The following is a 10,650-nucleotide window of genomic DNA, read 5'->3' as shown; positions in this document are numbered from 1 at the left end:
AGCACACCCAATACTTTCTCTCTCATACAGAGGATCATCAACTCTTTTTCTTTCTCATAGAGTCTGGTTGTTTGATAGAGTCCTGCTTCATCATATAGTCCCGCCTTCATTCTCTCACCTAGGCACTATTACGACCTTGCATCCATATATAGGACCTCGTAAGATACCGTGCACAGAAGACACGAGGCTCTACACCATTTATCAAGGTATAGGGCCTTGTCAAATACAAGACATTATCAAATACAGGTATCTCTTATCAGGTGCAGGACCTTTGAGGAAACAAACATATACTTTCCCGAGAAAGTACAAGTACATGGCTTATCAAGGGTCTGCTAACTTTCTCTCTCCTATAACTTCTAACAAGGGTTCACCTACTTTAAAGGTTCGCCTACTTTCAAGAGGTCAGGACCTCCCCACATCACCCACGTGACAATCAACAGGGGTTCGCTCATCTTATCTCTCCTAGGGGTCAGACCCTTAACATACCACCCACGTGAATAATTACAAGGTCAGACCCTTAAAGCTTCTCACTTATTTACGATATATACCCCTGGACAAGGCAAACCACTCCAGGGCTGCCTCACTCACGGACAGACCCGATAGGCTATCATAATCACTCTCCAATCAAGTCAGTCATCCGTAGAGAGCGAGCTCCGGCCACTCCACGAGCCGTGCCTAAGCTCCGACCATTATCCAACCAACGGTAACATTCCAAGGCTAATATCCACGTACACTTTACTTCTCTTGCAAGCTTACTGACTTGACCGTCGGAGCTCCCTTAGGCCGACACCATCCCGGTGTCCCCTAAAACCTGACGGTCACGTGTGTTGTCGTCTCTTTTGTCACAGGTTAAGCCCAAAGGCGTCGTCGGCGCCCGCAAAATTATTAACAGGAAGAGGTTCGACGTACGGTCGACGGCCCGGTCTAGCTGACTTCTTGACCCCCGATTTCCTACCCTCACACTTATGAAGTTTTCAGATGAGAGAAATAAGAATTATCTATGTGGAAACTAGGGTTTCTGAAGAAGACATTGAGAAAAGATTAGGGCAAATGGTCTTATATATGGTCAACATGTCCAGTCCTAGCAGACGAGTCAACAGGTTAAGACTAGCCGTAGCAAATCAATCATCAAGTCAAGACCAGCCCAAAGTGTTCTTCCACTTTGTCTAAAGGCACCAACCTGAAATGAAAACAAGAAAGATAGTTGTATAACAACTTTATTGTTTGATTTCAGTTTTCTGTTATTTTAGTTTTCTGTTTTTGTAACAGTTTTATCTTCTTCTCTTATCTCTACTATTACTAGGTTCCCACCGCGCCCTACGGGCGCGGTAATTCCCTCTTGGCTAACGCCGTTGTGGTTCATTACGTCCTGGTTTTACGAGTAAAGTATTTTCGAGCATTCTCCGAGTCTGCTTATACTGTGGGATCTATGATCACGTCGTTGACATCACGTTGGGTCGAGCTTACCCAAGAAGTGTATGTACAATGATGCCTATTTTCACACCTTTTGGTGTCATGTGTTTACTTGTCATCCGAAATCAGTACGTGATTTCATTCGAAATCAGTACATGATTTCGGATGACAGGTATTCGCGTGACCCCACATTGTGTGAAAATGGACATCATTGTACCTACACTTCTTGGGTAAGCTCGACCCAACGTGATGTCAACGACGTGATCATAGATCCCACAGTATAAGCAGACTCGGAGAATGCTCGAAAATACTTTACTCGTAAAACCGGGACGTAATGAACCACAACGGCGTTAGCCAAGAGGGAACTACCGCGCCCGTAGGGCGCGGTGGGAACCTAGTTATCATGTATTTCATGGTAAAAAAATTAAAATGAAATTGAAAGGGAAAACTAAAAATTGATCTATTAACCATAAAGATAATGATTTATTAATTCCGACTGAATGGAAAAAAAAAACTTAAATAATGTCTTAATGCTGAATGATCACAATAATACTTCTGGATATACGACATTTGTCGTAGTAAATGCCTTTTCATCTTCCCGCAACAATATACTCAATTTAGTAGCAGATGTGCACCTCGATAAAGCAACATACAATTGTCCATGGCTAAATACTGGAGTGCGAAGATCAACCCCCACAAATTTTACTGATTGACCTTGAGATTTGTTTATTGTCATTGCATACGCTAGCTTCACAGGAAATTGACGCCTTGTGAACTGGACGGCCGAATCGGAAGACGTAGGTGATAGAGAAATCCTTGGAATAAATACCAAGTTTCCGGCTTTATCTCCATTCAAAATTCTACATTCAAGTACCCGAGACGCACATCTGATAACCATCAATCTCGTGCCATTACACATCCCGTCTTTTGGAGAAAGATTTCGTCACAACATAACAGGACAACCAACTTTCAATTCTAATTTGGACGGTGGAAATCCAGGTGGATTAAGAGAATTTAATAATTCAGAGGGATAGCGAGCAGCGTTAGTGTAATCGTTTGCTTCAGCTTCATCCATTTTGTCGGCAGCAAAATAAGTAACTGTTTCTCCAGGAAATATATTTAATGCCAAAATATTGATTTCACTAACATCGTCATTACGTGCGGAGAGAATGGTTCTTTCCGTCAAATATTCAGAAGAACTTGTTCCCACCACATGTAATCCTGGATAAGTCGAAGAAATCAAAGAATGCAAATTATTTCATCTGTTGATAGAAGACGGCAAGTTAACTCTATCGCCTGTACTTGATCCAACCTTCGAAAAATATAAAAGATGATGAGTAAAAGGATATATAGTTGAAAAAGTAAATGAAATTAAATATAATGCTTTATGTTACCGAAAGAAAATAAAAATCACCTCGAGTAAAAAATTTGAAAAATGGAGGTTTGCAGGTTCTTCGAGACATAACCGCATGTTTTGGTCAAGAGTGAGGACATTAATAAAGTCCCAAATAGATGACCGCCTAAGCAACGCACCTACGATTTGCTCCCTAACTCCTTTTGGTATCACAGGTAAAATTTGTCGAAAATCTCCCCCCATGACGACTGTTATACCACCGAACGGTCTGGTGTCATCACGAACATCTTGTAAGGTACGGTTGACTGCCTCAACACAATATATGTGTTGCATAGGAACTTCATCCCAAATAATTAGACGTGTTTGTCTAAATAGATCTGCGTGTGGAGTCTGCTTACCAATGTTGCATATTGAATCCTCATGAACATCCAGAGGGATACGAAAAGTGGAATGGGCAGTTCTACCTCCAACTAATACTAAAGAAGCAATACCAGAAGAAGCTATTGTGATAACAATAAAACCCTTTACACGACAGCTAGCAGCAATCGTGTTGTACAAAAAGGTTTTACCTGTTCCTGCTCCACCATTCAAAAAAAATATCACACCTCTTTCTTCATTAACGGATTCAGTTACCGAGTGAAAAGCTGTTTTTTGTGCGTAATTTAGACATTCAACATTAGAGTCAACATCTGAAATCTAAATAGCAATTTGAAGATGTTTGTGCTCCCAAATAAACCTATTACCAACAATTTCAGTCCATATTCCAATCGGTTTTGGCATGGAGGGAAAGTTGTTTCGAAGGTTTTTTCCGGACTCTAGAAGTAGCTCATTGAGAAGAAACAATCCAAAATCAAGTATTTGTTCCTCAGTCGGGATTAGGAATGCCACGCGTGGTACGAAGGTTATGTGCAAGATCATCACATATATTAAGTGCAAATCGTTCCCATAACAGGTGTGGGTTTAACGGACAACATTTAATGAGAATGACACAAAAAAGCCTCCTCAACTGGTAACCAGAATTCATAAACTTTGCCTCTTCTAAATATTGTATCCACTCGTCGTCATCTTCCAAAAGACCCCGTGCAACACATGCCAATTAATTAAAGGTATCATGTAAATTATCATCTACTGTGCGTAAACATTCAAACGATGTCGGACCTGGTACAACTGTGAGTAGCAATCTCAAGTAAAATCTCTCGCCTGCGTTTGGACTAACAAAATACATTCTGCCAATAGCAGAACCTCTTTGTCTAGGTTTCCATATTTTATGACTTTTGTCCCAAACAAAGTGTTGTGGGAACTCTTGATAAGTATAGACTCTTGCATCTGAAAATTCTCTACAACACAAAAAATATCCCATCAACGTCGACCTTTGTAGTTCTGCTCTTTGTTGAACAACATCAGGTAGATCTGTAGGATCGAACACTATATTATGCATACCCGGTAGATGTACTGCCAATCTCACAACAGAAGGATTTTCCTCATGCAACGAATGACCGAAGAGTCTCCAAGCAGCTTCAGGCGGAGCAATGTACCTTGAATCAAGATACTGTTTAATCTCATCTGCCCCCCCAATAACCATAGTCGTGCGATCTCCCCCCTTATAAATATATTTGTTAATATATTTCACACATCTGACGCTTGCACACACTTCAACATTGATGTGACAATCAAACATTCTAGAGAGGTACGGATTATATGGAACCACATTTAGGTTGTTAACTTTACGAGCACGTACAGTAAAAACACGTCCATCATTACGACGATGATAGAGTGGATAACCATCTTCACCCAGAACTGTAGAATCTACAAATTTTATAGGATATCCTTTCGTACACTTACCCTTGTTCATACACGGTGCATTTGGTTTTTCTTCTCCGCAAGGACCGTGGATCATACAATTTTTAACAGTATTAAATAATAAGGGATTTTCCTCTTCATCCGGAAATTCTGCACAAACAACTTTGTCGACCTGGTCTGCATCCCGAATCTTGTCTTTTTTTCCAAGGAATATAAGGGCATGCATATGTGGTAAACCACGTTTCTGAAATTCAATCGTGTAGACATGAGCAACAACTTCACCAAAAACATTATTTTCTTTTATCACTTTCATCAGATGTTTTCGTTTTAGCTCAAATACACGTGCGACCAAGTCTGGACGATCCAGTGCCGTTTGATGTGGTAGTAAAGCACGAGTTATTTCTGGCCATTTCGGATTTGCAGTCATGGTGAGGAAAATATCTGGGTGATGGTTGAATCGAGTAATAGCCATAGAATCTTGATAAATTTCGAACATATTTCTTGCTTCACCTGTAAATGAAGATGGTAAAATGAGTTTTTTACCAATTTGATCAGGAGGCAACTCATCTCCAGCTATATCAGTAAGACCACAGTAAAGCTCGGAACGGAGCACATCCTGCCTACATCTGATAAACATCAATCGACTTTGTTCTGTTGAAGCCCAAGCATCTACTAAGAACTCTTGAAATAATTTTCCTCCTCTTAGAATAGTAGAATATTCTGAAGGCCTCTGAAAGAGTCTATAACTGAAATACTCCATTTGAGTTATCCGTACCTTACCTTGTCGATCATTTTGGACATCCCACTGCTTAAGATCAGGTTCCCATCCAAGCTCACCATATGGAAAAAACAATACATAATGGAGCGGTAAATAAGCTGGATGACATTCAGATATCCGCATTAGTTCTGTATTACCCCTTAAATGTAAAACAATATCTCTCACCGTAGGCTTTTCAGTACCATCTCCAGGCAATATAACAGCTATTTCGTCTGCAGTTGGTAGATTATAACGTCTTCTATCAGTCGCCGAATTATAATGTAGATAGGCAGGTATATTTTGGTCGGACGTTTTGTTCACCTGATTAAGAATAGAATAAGCCTGACGATATTTGGGATAAAATACATTAAACTCTAACAAAGTATCTTGAATAATCTTCAGGACATCCACATTAAGGTCTTCATTTCTTGCGGAACGAATGTTAAAGCAGTAGATGCATCATCATAAATATATAGTTGAGCATATGAACCTTCTGTGCCACGATCTGGCAAGAGAGACCCTGTTCTATGACGCAATTCTCCATGTATCGTAAAAGAATTTGGACCACCTGACGTTAAAATTCTCGGCTGCAATGAGCATCCAAGACTTGTAAATGCGTTCGCCGCATTGTAACGTCGTATATTTGAACGGAATGAAGATGAAAGATGATTATTTCCTTCATATAATTCTTTTAGAGCTCGAGGTAGTTCCAACAGTCGAGGAAGACGTATTTTACCTTGCAAGCAACACGTTCCAAATTTTGGTCTAACAATAGACGACCTCACTAATTTTTCGTCAATCCAATGTAAAGCCTCGCAGTTCGGACAAACTATATCCATAGGTCCGAGGAAATGACATTCAATTGAGAGTTGAGAGTTGTTTTGGGTCAAATTTGGCAATGAGTGATCACTATTTTGACTTTGATGATCCAGTTGAGGTACGATCGATGATACTTCATTAATTTTGTTCTCAGGTTGCTCGTTTTGAAGATTATGCATAATCAGCTATAGAATAAAATATATAAAAAAATAATCAAATTTTAATAATTAATAATACTTGGAACCTTAAATTTAAAAAGTAAAATGATAAGTAGTCCACTAAAATGAAATTGTAATTTACAATATAAATTTTTATAAATTTTCAAAATTTAAAGTAAAACGACAATACGCCCACTGACCTCTTCAGGAATAGCATTATGAACGTGAGATTCACATACCATCTATTAAGAAATTTAGCTAAAGTTAAAAATTATAATCAAATATTTTTGTCATCAGCAGAAATATAATTCAATATACCAAATTCTAAATTCAAAATGAAATGACGGCACGCACACTAACTTCTTCAGGAATAGCATTATGAATGTGAGGTTCACATACAATCTATTAAGAAATTAGCAAAAGTTGATAGTTACAATCAAAAATTCATATTATCAACAAATTCATATTATCAAAAATTCATATTATAAATGTAAATTAGAATATGCAGTCTCAATTTTAATTAAACACCTCTTCAGATCTTTCTCTTCTTTCACCAATTGTCAACGATGAACGGTATCTTCGTTGTAAGATCTCTCTTTCACGACGCGCCCGTTGGGCTAATGTGCGTGGTGATAACGGAGTATCCTACCAAAAAGTTTAAATGTAAATTAACTCAAATACTACATATTGTGACATTAAAATTGATAGATATTTAATGCTTACATCAAAATCTGCCGCTTTTCTTTTTCCCTTCTCTTCTCGTGTGAATCTTCTACTTTCCTGGGGAACTTGATTAGACGTTGTACAAACCGTCAAGTTTGGAAGCTGGTAAAAGTCAAAATTGAAGCAGGTCAACTAATAATTCAGAAAATGAAAATGTGTGTCAGAGAGGAGGGGTAGTGTTTGTGCACGTTTGAGAGAGACAAAGAGGTTAATACTTACGTCCGGGTATGTCTCAATTCCTTCTGTCGGTGGAGTTCGTTGTTCACGATTAGAATCCATGCACTTTAGATTTTATTTCACCTACAAATGTAGTAAACACAATATAGTATAAAAAATTTTTAGTGATATGTTCTTGTGTTAGACGTAAATTAATAAAAGCATTATTCTGACTCTCTATATAGCTTTAGGATTGTCTAATTTCAAAATAATCTAATCTAACAGATTATAATAGAAAGCCAGGAGAGGTTTGTAAGATATAAATAGACCAAGGAACTTCAAAAGGCCATGAAATAACCTCACTGCAATTCAAAAACCATCTATTATAAAAATCAAATTAAAGAAGATCAACCAAGAATTATCATGAAATCAAAAGAGATATAAAATAAGCACTCTAACTGTCTAAATTGAATTCTAATGACGTTTTAGGCCATTATAAGAGACCTAAAGTCTAACTAATCAACCTCTGCCATGGCATGGTCAGATTTCATGAAGATAACTACATGTGTGTCAGTGTGTTTGTCTTTCTGTGTGTGTGTGAGAGAGAGAGAGAGAGAGAGTATAAGCAAATTGAAGTTATTAAACAACTTGAATGTCCTGATTTAGAAGTATAAAAGTTGTGAAATTTACAACTTACCGAAGGTTTCGACGACTTTGGGCAGCATAGAGATTCAATGAAGCATTTCTTCAAAGTTACAAACACTTTCCTGCAATTCAAAAAACTTATAAGAAAATAATCTACAAATCTATGAGAAGAATATACAAATTTATGAGAAGAATATATGCGTATTGAACTCTAATGACGTGTTAGGCCATCCTGAAAGACCTATTCAAACATGTCTGAACTGCTTAAACATGGAGAGTGGAGTGAAATCTAAAGATTTAAATTTTGAGAGAGAGATTTGTATACCTCTAGCCAGAAATTTCTCTACCGCAAATTTTTGGGGGATCAAAGGAAAGAGACAGAGAAACCTGCATACACAATATGTTTACAACATACACAATATGTTTACAACATATGTTTACAACATATGTTTACAATATGGAACTAAAATCAGATTTTACAAACAGAAAACTCTAAAATCAGATTTTAAGGACCGAAGAACCCTTTCTTCCACATAAAAGTTCTTACTTCAATAAATTGGTTTATGACATCAACCATAGTTCAGCATTGGTTGCAATGAATTGGTTTATGACATCAACCAATTCGATCAAGCATTAGCCAAAGAAATTAACATGTGACAATAACCATATCCTGCATTTTTACGTGCCATTCCACTAAATTTCGCCTACCGATTTCACAGTTAAGTTCAACAAGTGTACCACTATAGATAGTTCACCCAAAACCACAACTTAGTGGTATATGTTAATGAAACAAAGGTGTTATGAATTTACAACCTACGGAAGGTGTTATGAATTTACCACTTTGGACAGCATAGTGGTTGAGCGAAGCATATCTTCAAAGTTACAAAAACCTCCCTATAACCTCGCATAGGAATAGTAAAATATAAGCACATAAACATTAAAAACCATGAAAGAACAAAATGAAGGTTAATGATAAATTCAGTAAAAGGGTAGCATTTGAAACATTAAAGGGCTTTAGATTTGAGCTTCTTTGAGAGTGCTTCAAGTTGATCTAAGTTCCTCTAAGATCATGAAACCATATTAGAAGAACCGTAACAAATGAGAACAAATATAATTAGGGATTCAGACCTAGAATGATCAAATTAGTTGATTATGATGCAAAATCTAAATGAAAAAAAAGAACCAAATGAAGGTGGATCGTCCAGACTGCAAAATCCGATCCCTAGTAAAAGAGAGTTATATTTCAAGTTTTTCACCAACTAACGTTTTCATATTTTCTTTTCTAATCTGCGAAGTGCAAGTTAAATTAATGAACTTGAAAAAGCCAACCTATGCACAACCGAGGAAATTCCCGACAGCGATCCAAATGGTCCATCACGCTTTTCAGCCTATCATAAAGTTTAAGATATCATCAATTAAAAGAATGCACTACTTCTTTAAAGAGAGCAATATCTTATTGAGATAGACAAAAGAATATATTTCAACATATAAATAACATAGTTAGGTCGATGAAATTGGGTTAAAGATTCACCAAAGTGGCAAATTTGAGGAAAGAGGTAAAATTAAAAGATACTTTCAGATTGAGGCTTTTCATATCACATCTGGCCATTTGAGTTGAAGTTCATTAATGAGAGAGTTGAAGTTCATTAATGAGAAGAGGTCCAAAACCTATCACATAACGGACATGTATGTACATTTAGTTCATCGGTTAATAGATAGTATCCAAAAGTATACCCGTTATGATGACCATGTCCTCCTTTTGGTTGAAGTCTCATTACTCCATTGGGTAAGCTCATCTCGTCATAAACCTACAATGACCAACAGACAGATTAAATACGTACCAATAGGATATGGCGCAAAGGTACTCGATAGTAGGCAGCCAAAGGTCCGACCTTGAAATAATCAAACGACATTCAGTTAGCATTTTAAGAAGAAAAAACTCAAAAAAGAAGTGATTTTGAGAGAGAGAGAAAGTGGAAGGAAAAGAGAAAACTCACAGCAATTCAAAAGATGTTGAAAAATAATCAAAATATGAAGCTTTACCTAACAGACATTTCATCAAACACCTTTAGTGCATCATTGAAGCTTCATATGAACTTGCATAAACAAAAATTGTGATACTAATCCTATGAATACTGAAATTAATCCTATGAATACTGAAATTTCTACTACTGACCTTCACTTTGGGTTACGATTACAAACAAACAAAAAGATGAAATTGAAAGGTAATGAGTCTCCTAAGTGAACAATTTCAATCTCCTACAAAAAATTACACAAAAATCTTAACTGACTTTAAATTCTTGAAGTATAAAAGTAAGAAACAAACTAAGATTTCTGCTACTTACCTTCACTTTGGGTTATGATTAGAAATCGTTGTAGAGGAAGGTTACGATTGTCAGAAGAGAGAAATAATCAAAATATGAAACTTCAAGTGTTGAGATAATCAAGAACACCTTGACTCGATACAAATACGAATAACGCCTGAGATAATCAAGAACACCTTGACTCGATAAGCTTTGTTATATAATCAATAACGCCTAAGATAATCAAGAACACCTTGACTCGATAAGCTTTGTTATATAATCAAGAACGCCTGAAATTATGAAGCAAAGATTTTGGATAGACTTGAAATTGAGATAGAGAGATCTTTGGGAGTAGTTAGGGAGTTTCGGATTTGTGGGAAAGATAAAAACTGAACTTAGAACTATTTTGAAAGAAAGTGGGAGTAATAGTTGGGTAGAGGTATAGTCGGAGTAGAGGGAGAGAGACATGAAGTTGGGTTCGGTGAAGCCAGAAAACGTGGGAGAATTTTTCTTAAATGACCA

General features: G+C 37.0%; 1 long non-coding RNA gene and 1 pseudogene across 2 annotated transcripts; both read right to left on the bottom strand.

Annotated features, from left to right (window-relative positions):
- Positions 1-2,356: 2,356 nt before the first annotated feature.
- On the bottom strand, positions 2,357-6,543 carry LOC147557297 (uncharacterized; annotated as a pseudogene).
- A 262-nt stretch (positions 6,544-6,805) lies between these two features.
- Positions 6,806-9,962, bottom strand: LOC147557296 (uncharacterized). Of its 2 annotated transcripts, none has more exons than XR_015235153.1 (9): positions 9,823-9,962; positions 9,667-9,717; positions 9,560-9,633; positions 9,155-9,213; positions 8,663-8,719; positions 7,878-7,947; positions 7,244-7,324; positions 7,025-7,126; positions 6,806-6,946 (listed from the first exon to the last, which is right to left on the bottom strand). It is a non-coding gene; the product is annotated as an uncharacterized LOC147557296 (long non-coding RNA). The 2 variants fall into 2 exon arrangements; XR_015235154.1 differs by having other exon boundaries at positions 9,869-9,917.
- Positions 9,963-10,650: the final 688 nt, after the last annotated feature.

The sequence above is a fragment of the Eschscholzia californica genome, unplaced genomic scaffold (genome assembly GCF_041429995.1).
Source record: "Eschscholzia californica isolate CP2 unplaced genomic scaffold, dmEscCali1.0.p SCAF_2, whole genome shotgun sequence".
In the NCBI taxonomy this organism is placed as follows: domain Eukaryota; kingdom Viridiplantae; phylum Streptophyta; class Magnoliopsida; order Ranunculales; family Papaveraceae; genus Eschscholzia; species Eschscholzia californica.
The sequence above is the reverse complement of the archived record's forward strand: the minus strand, read 5'-3'. Positions and strand labels throughout refer to the sequence as shown.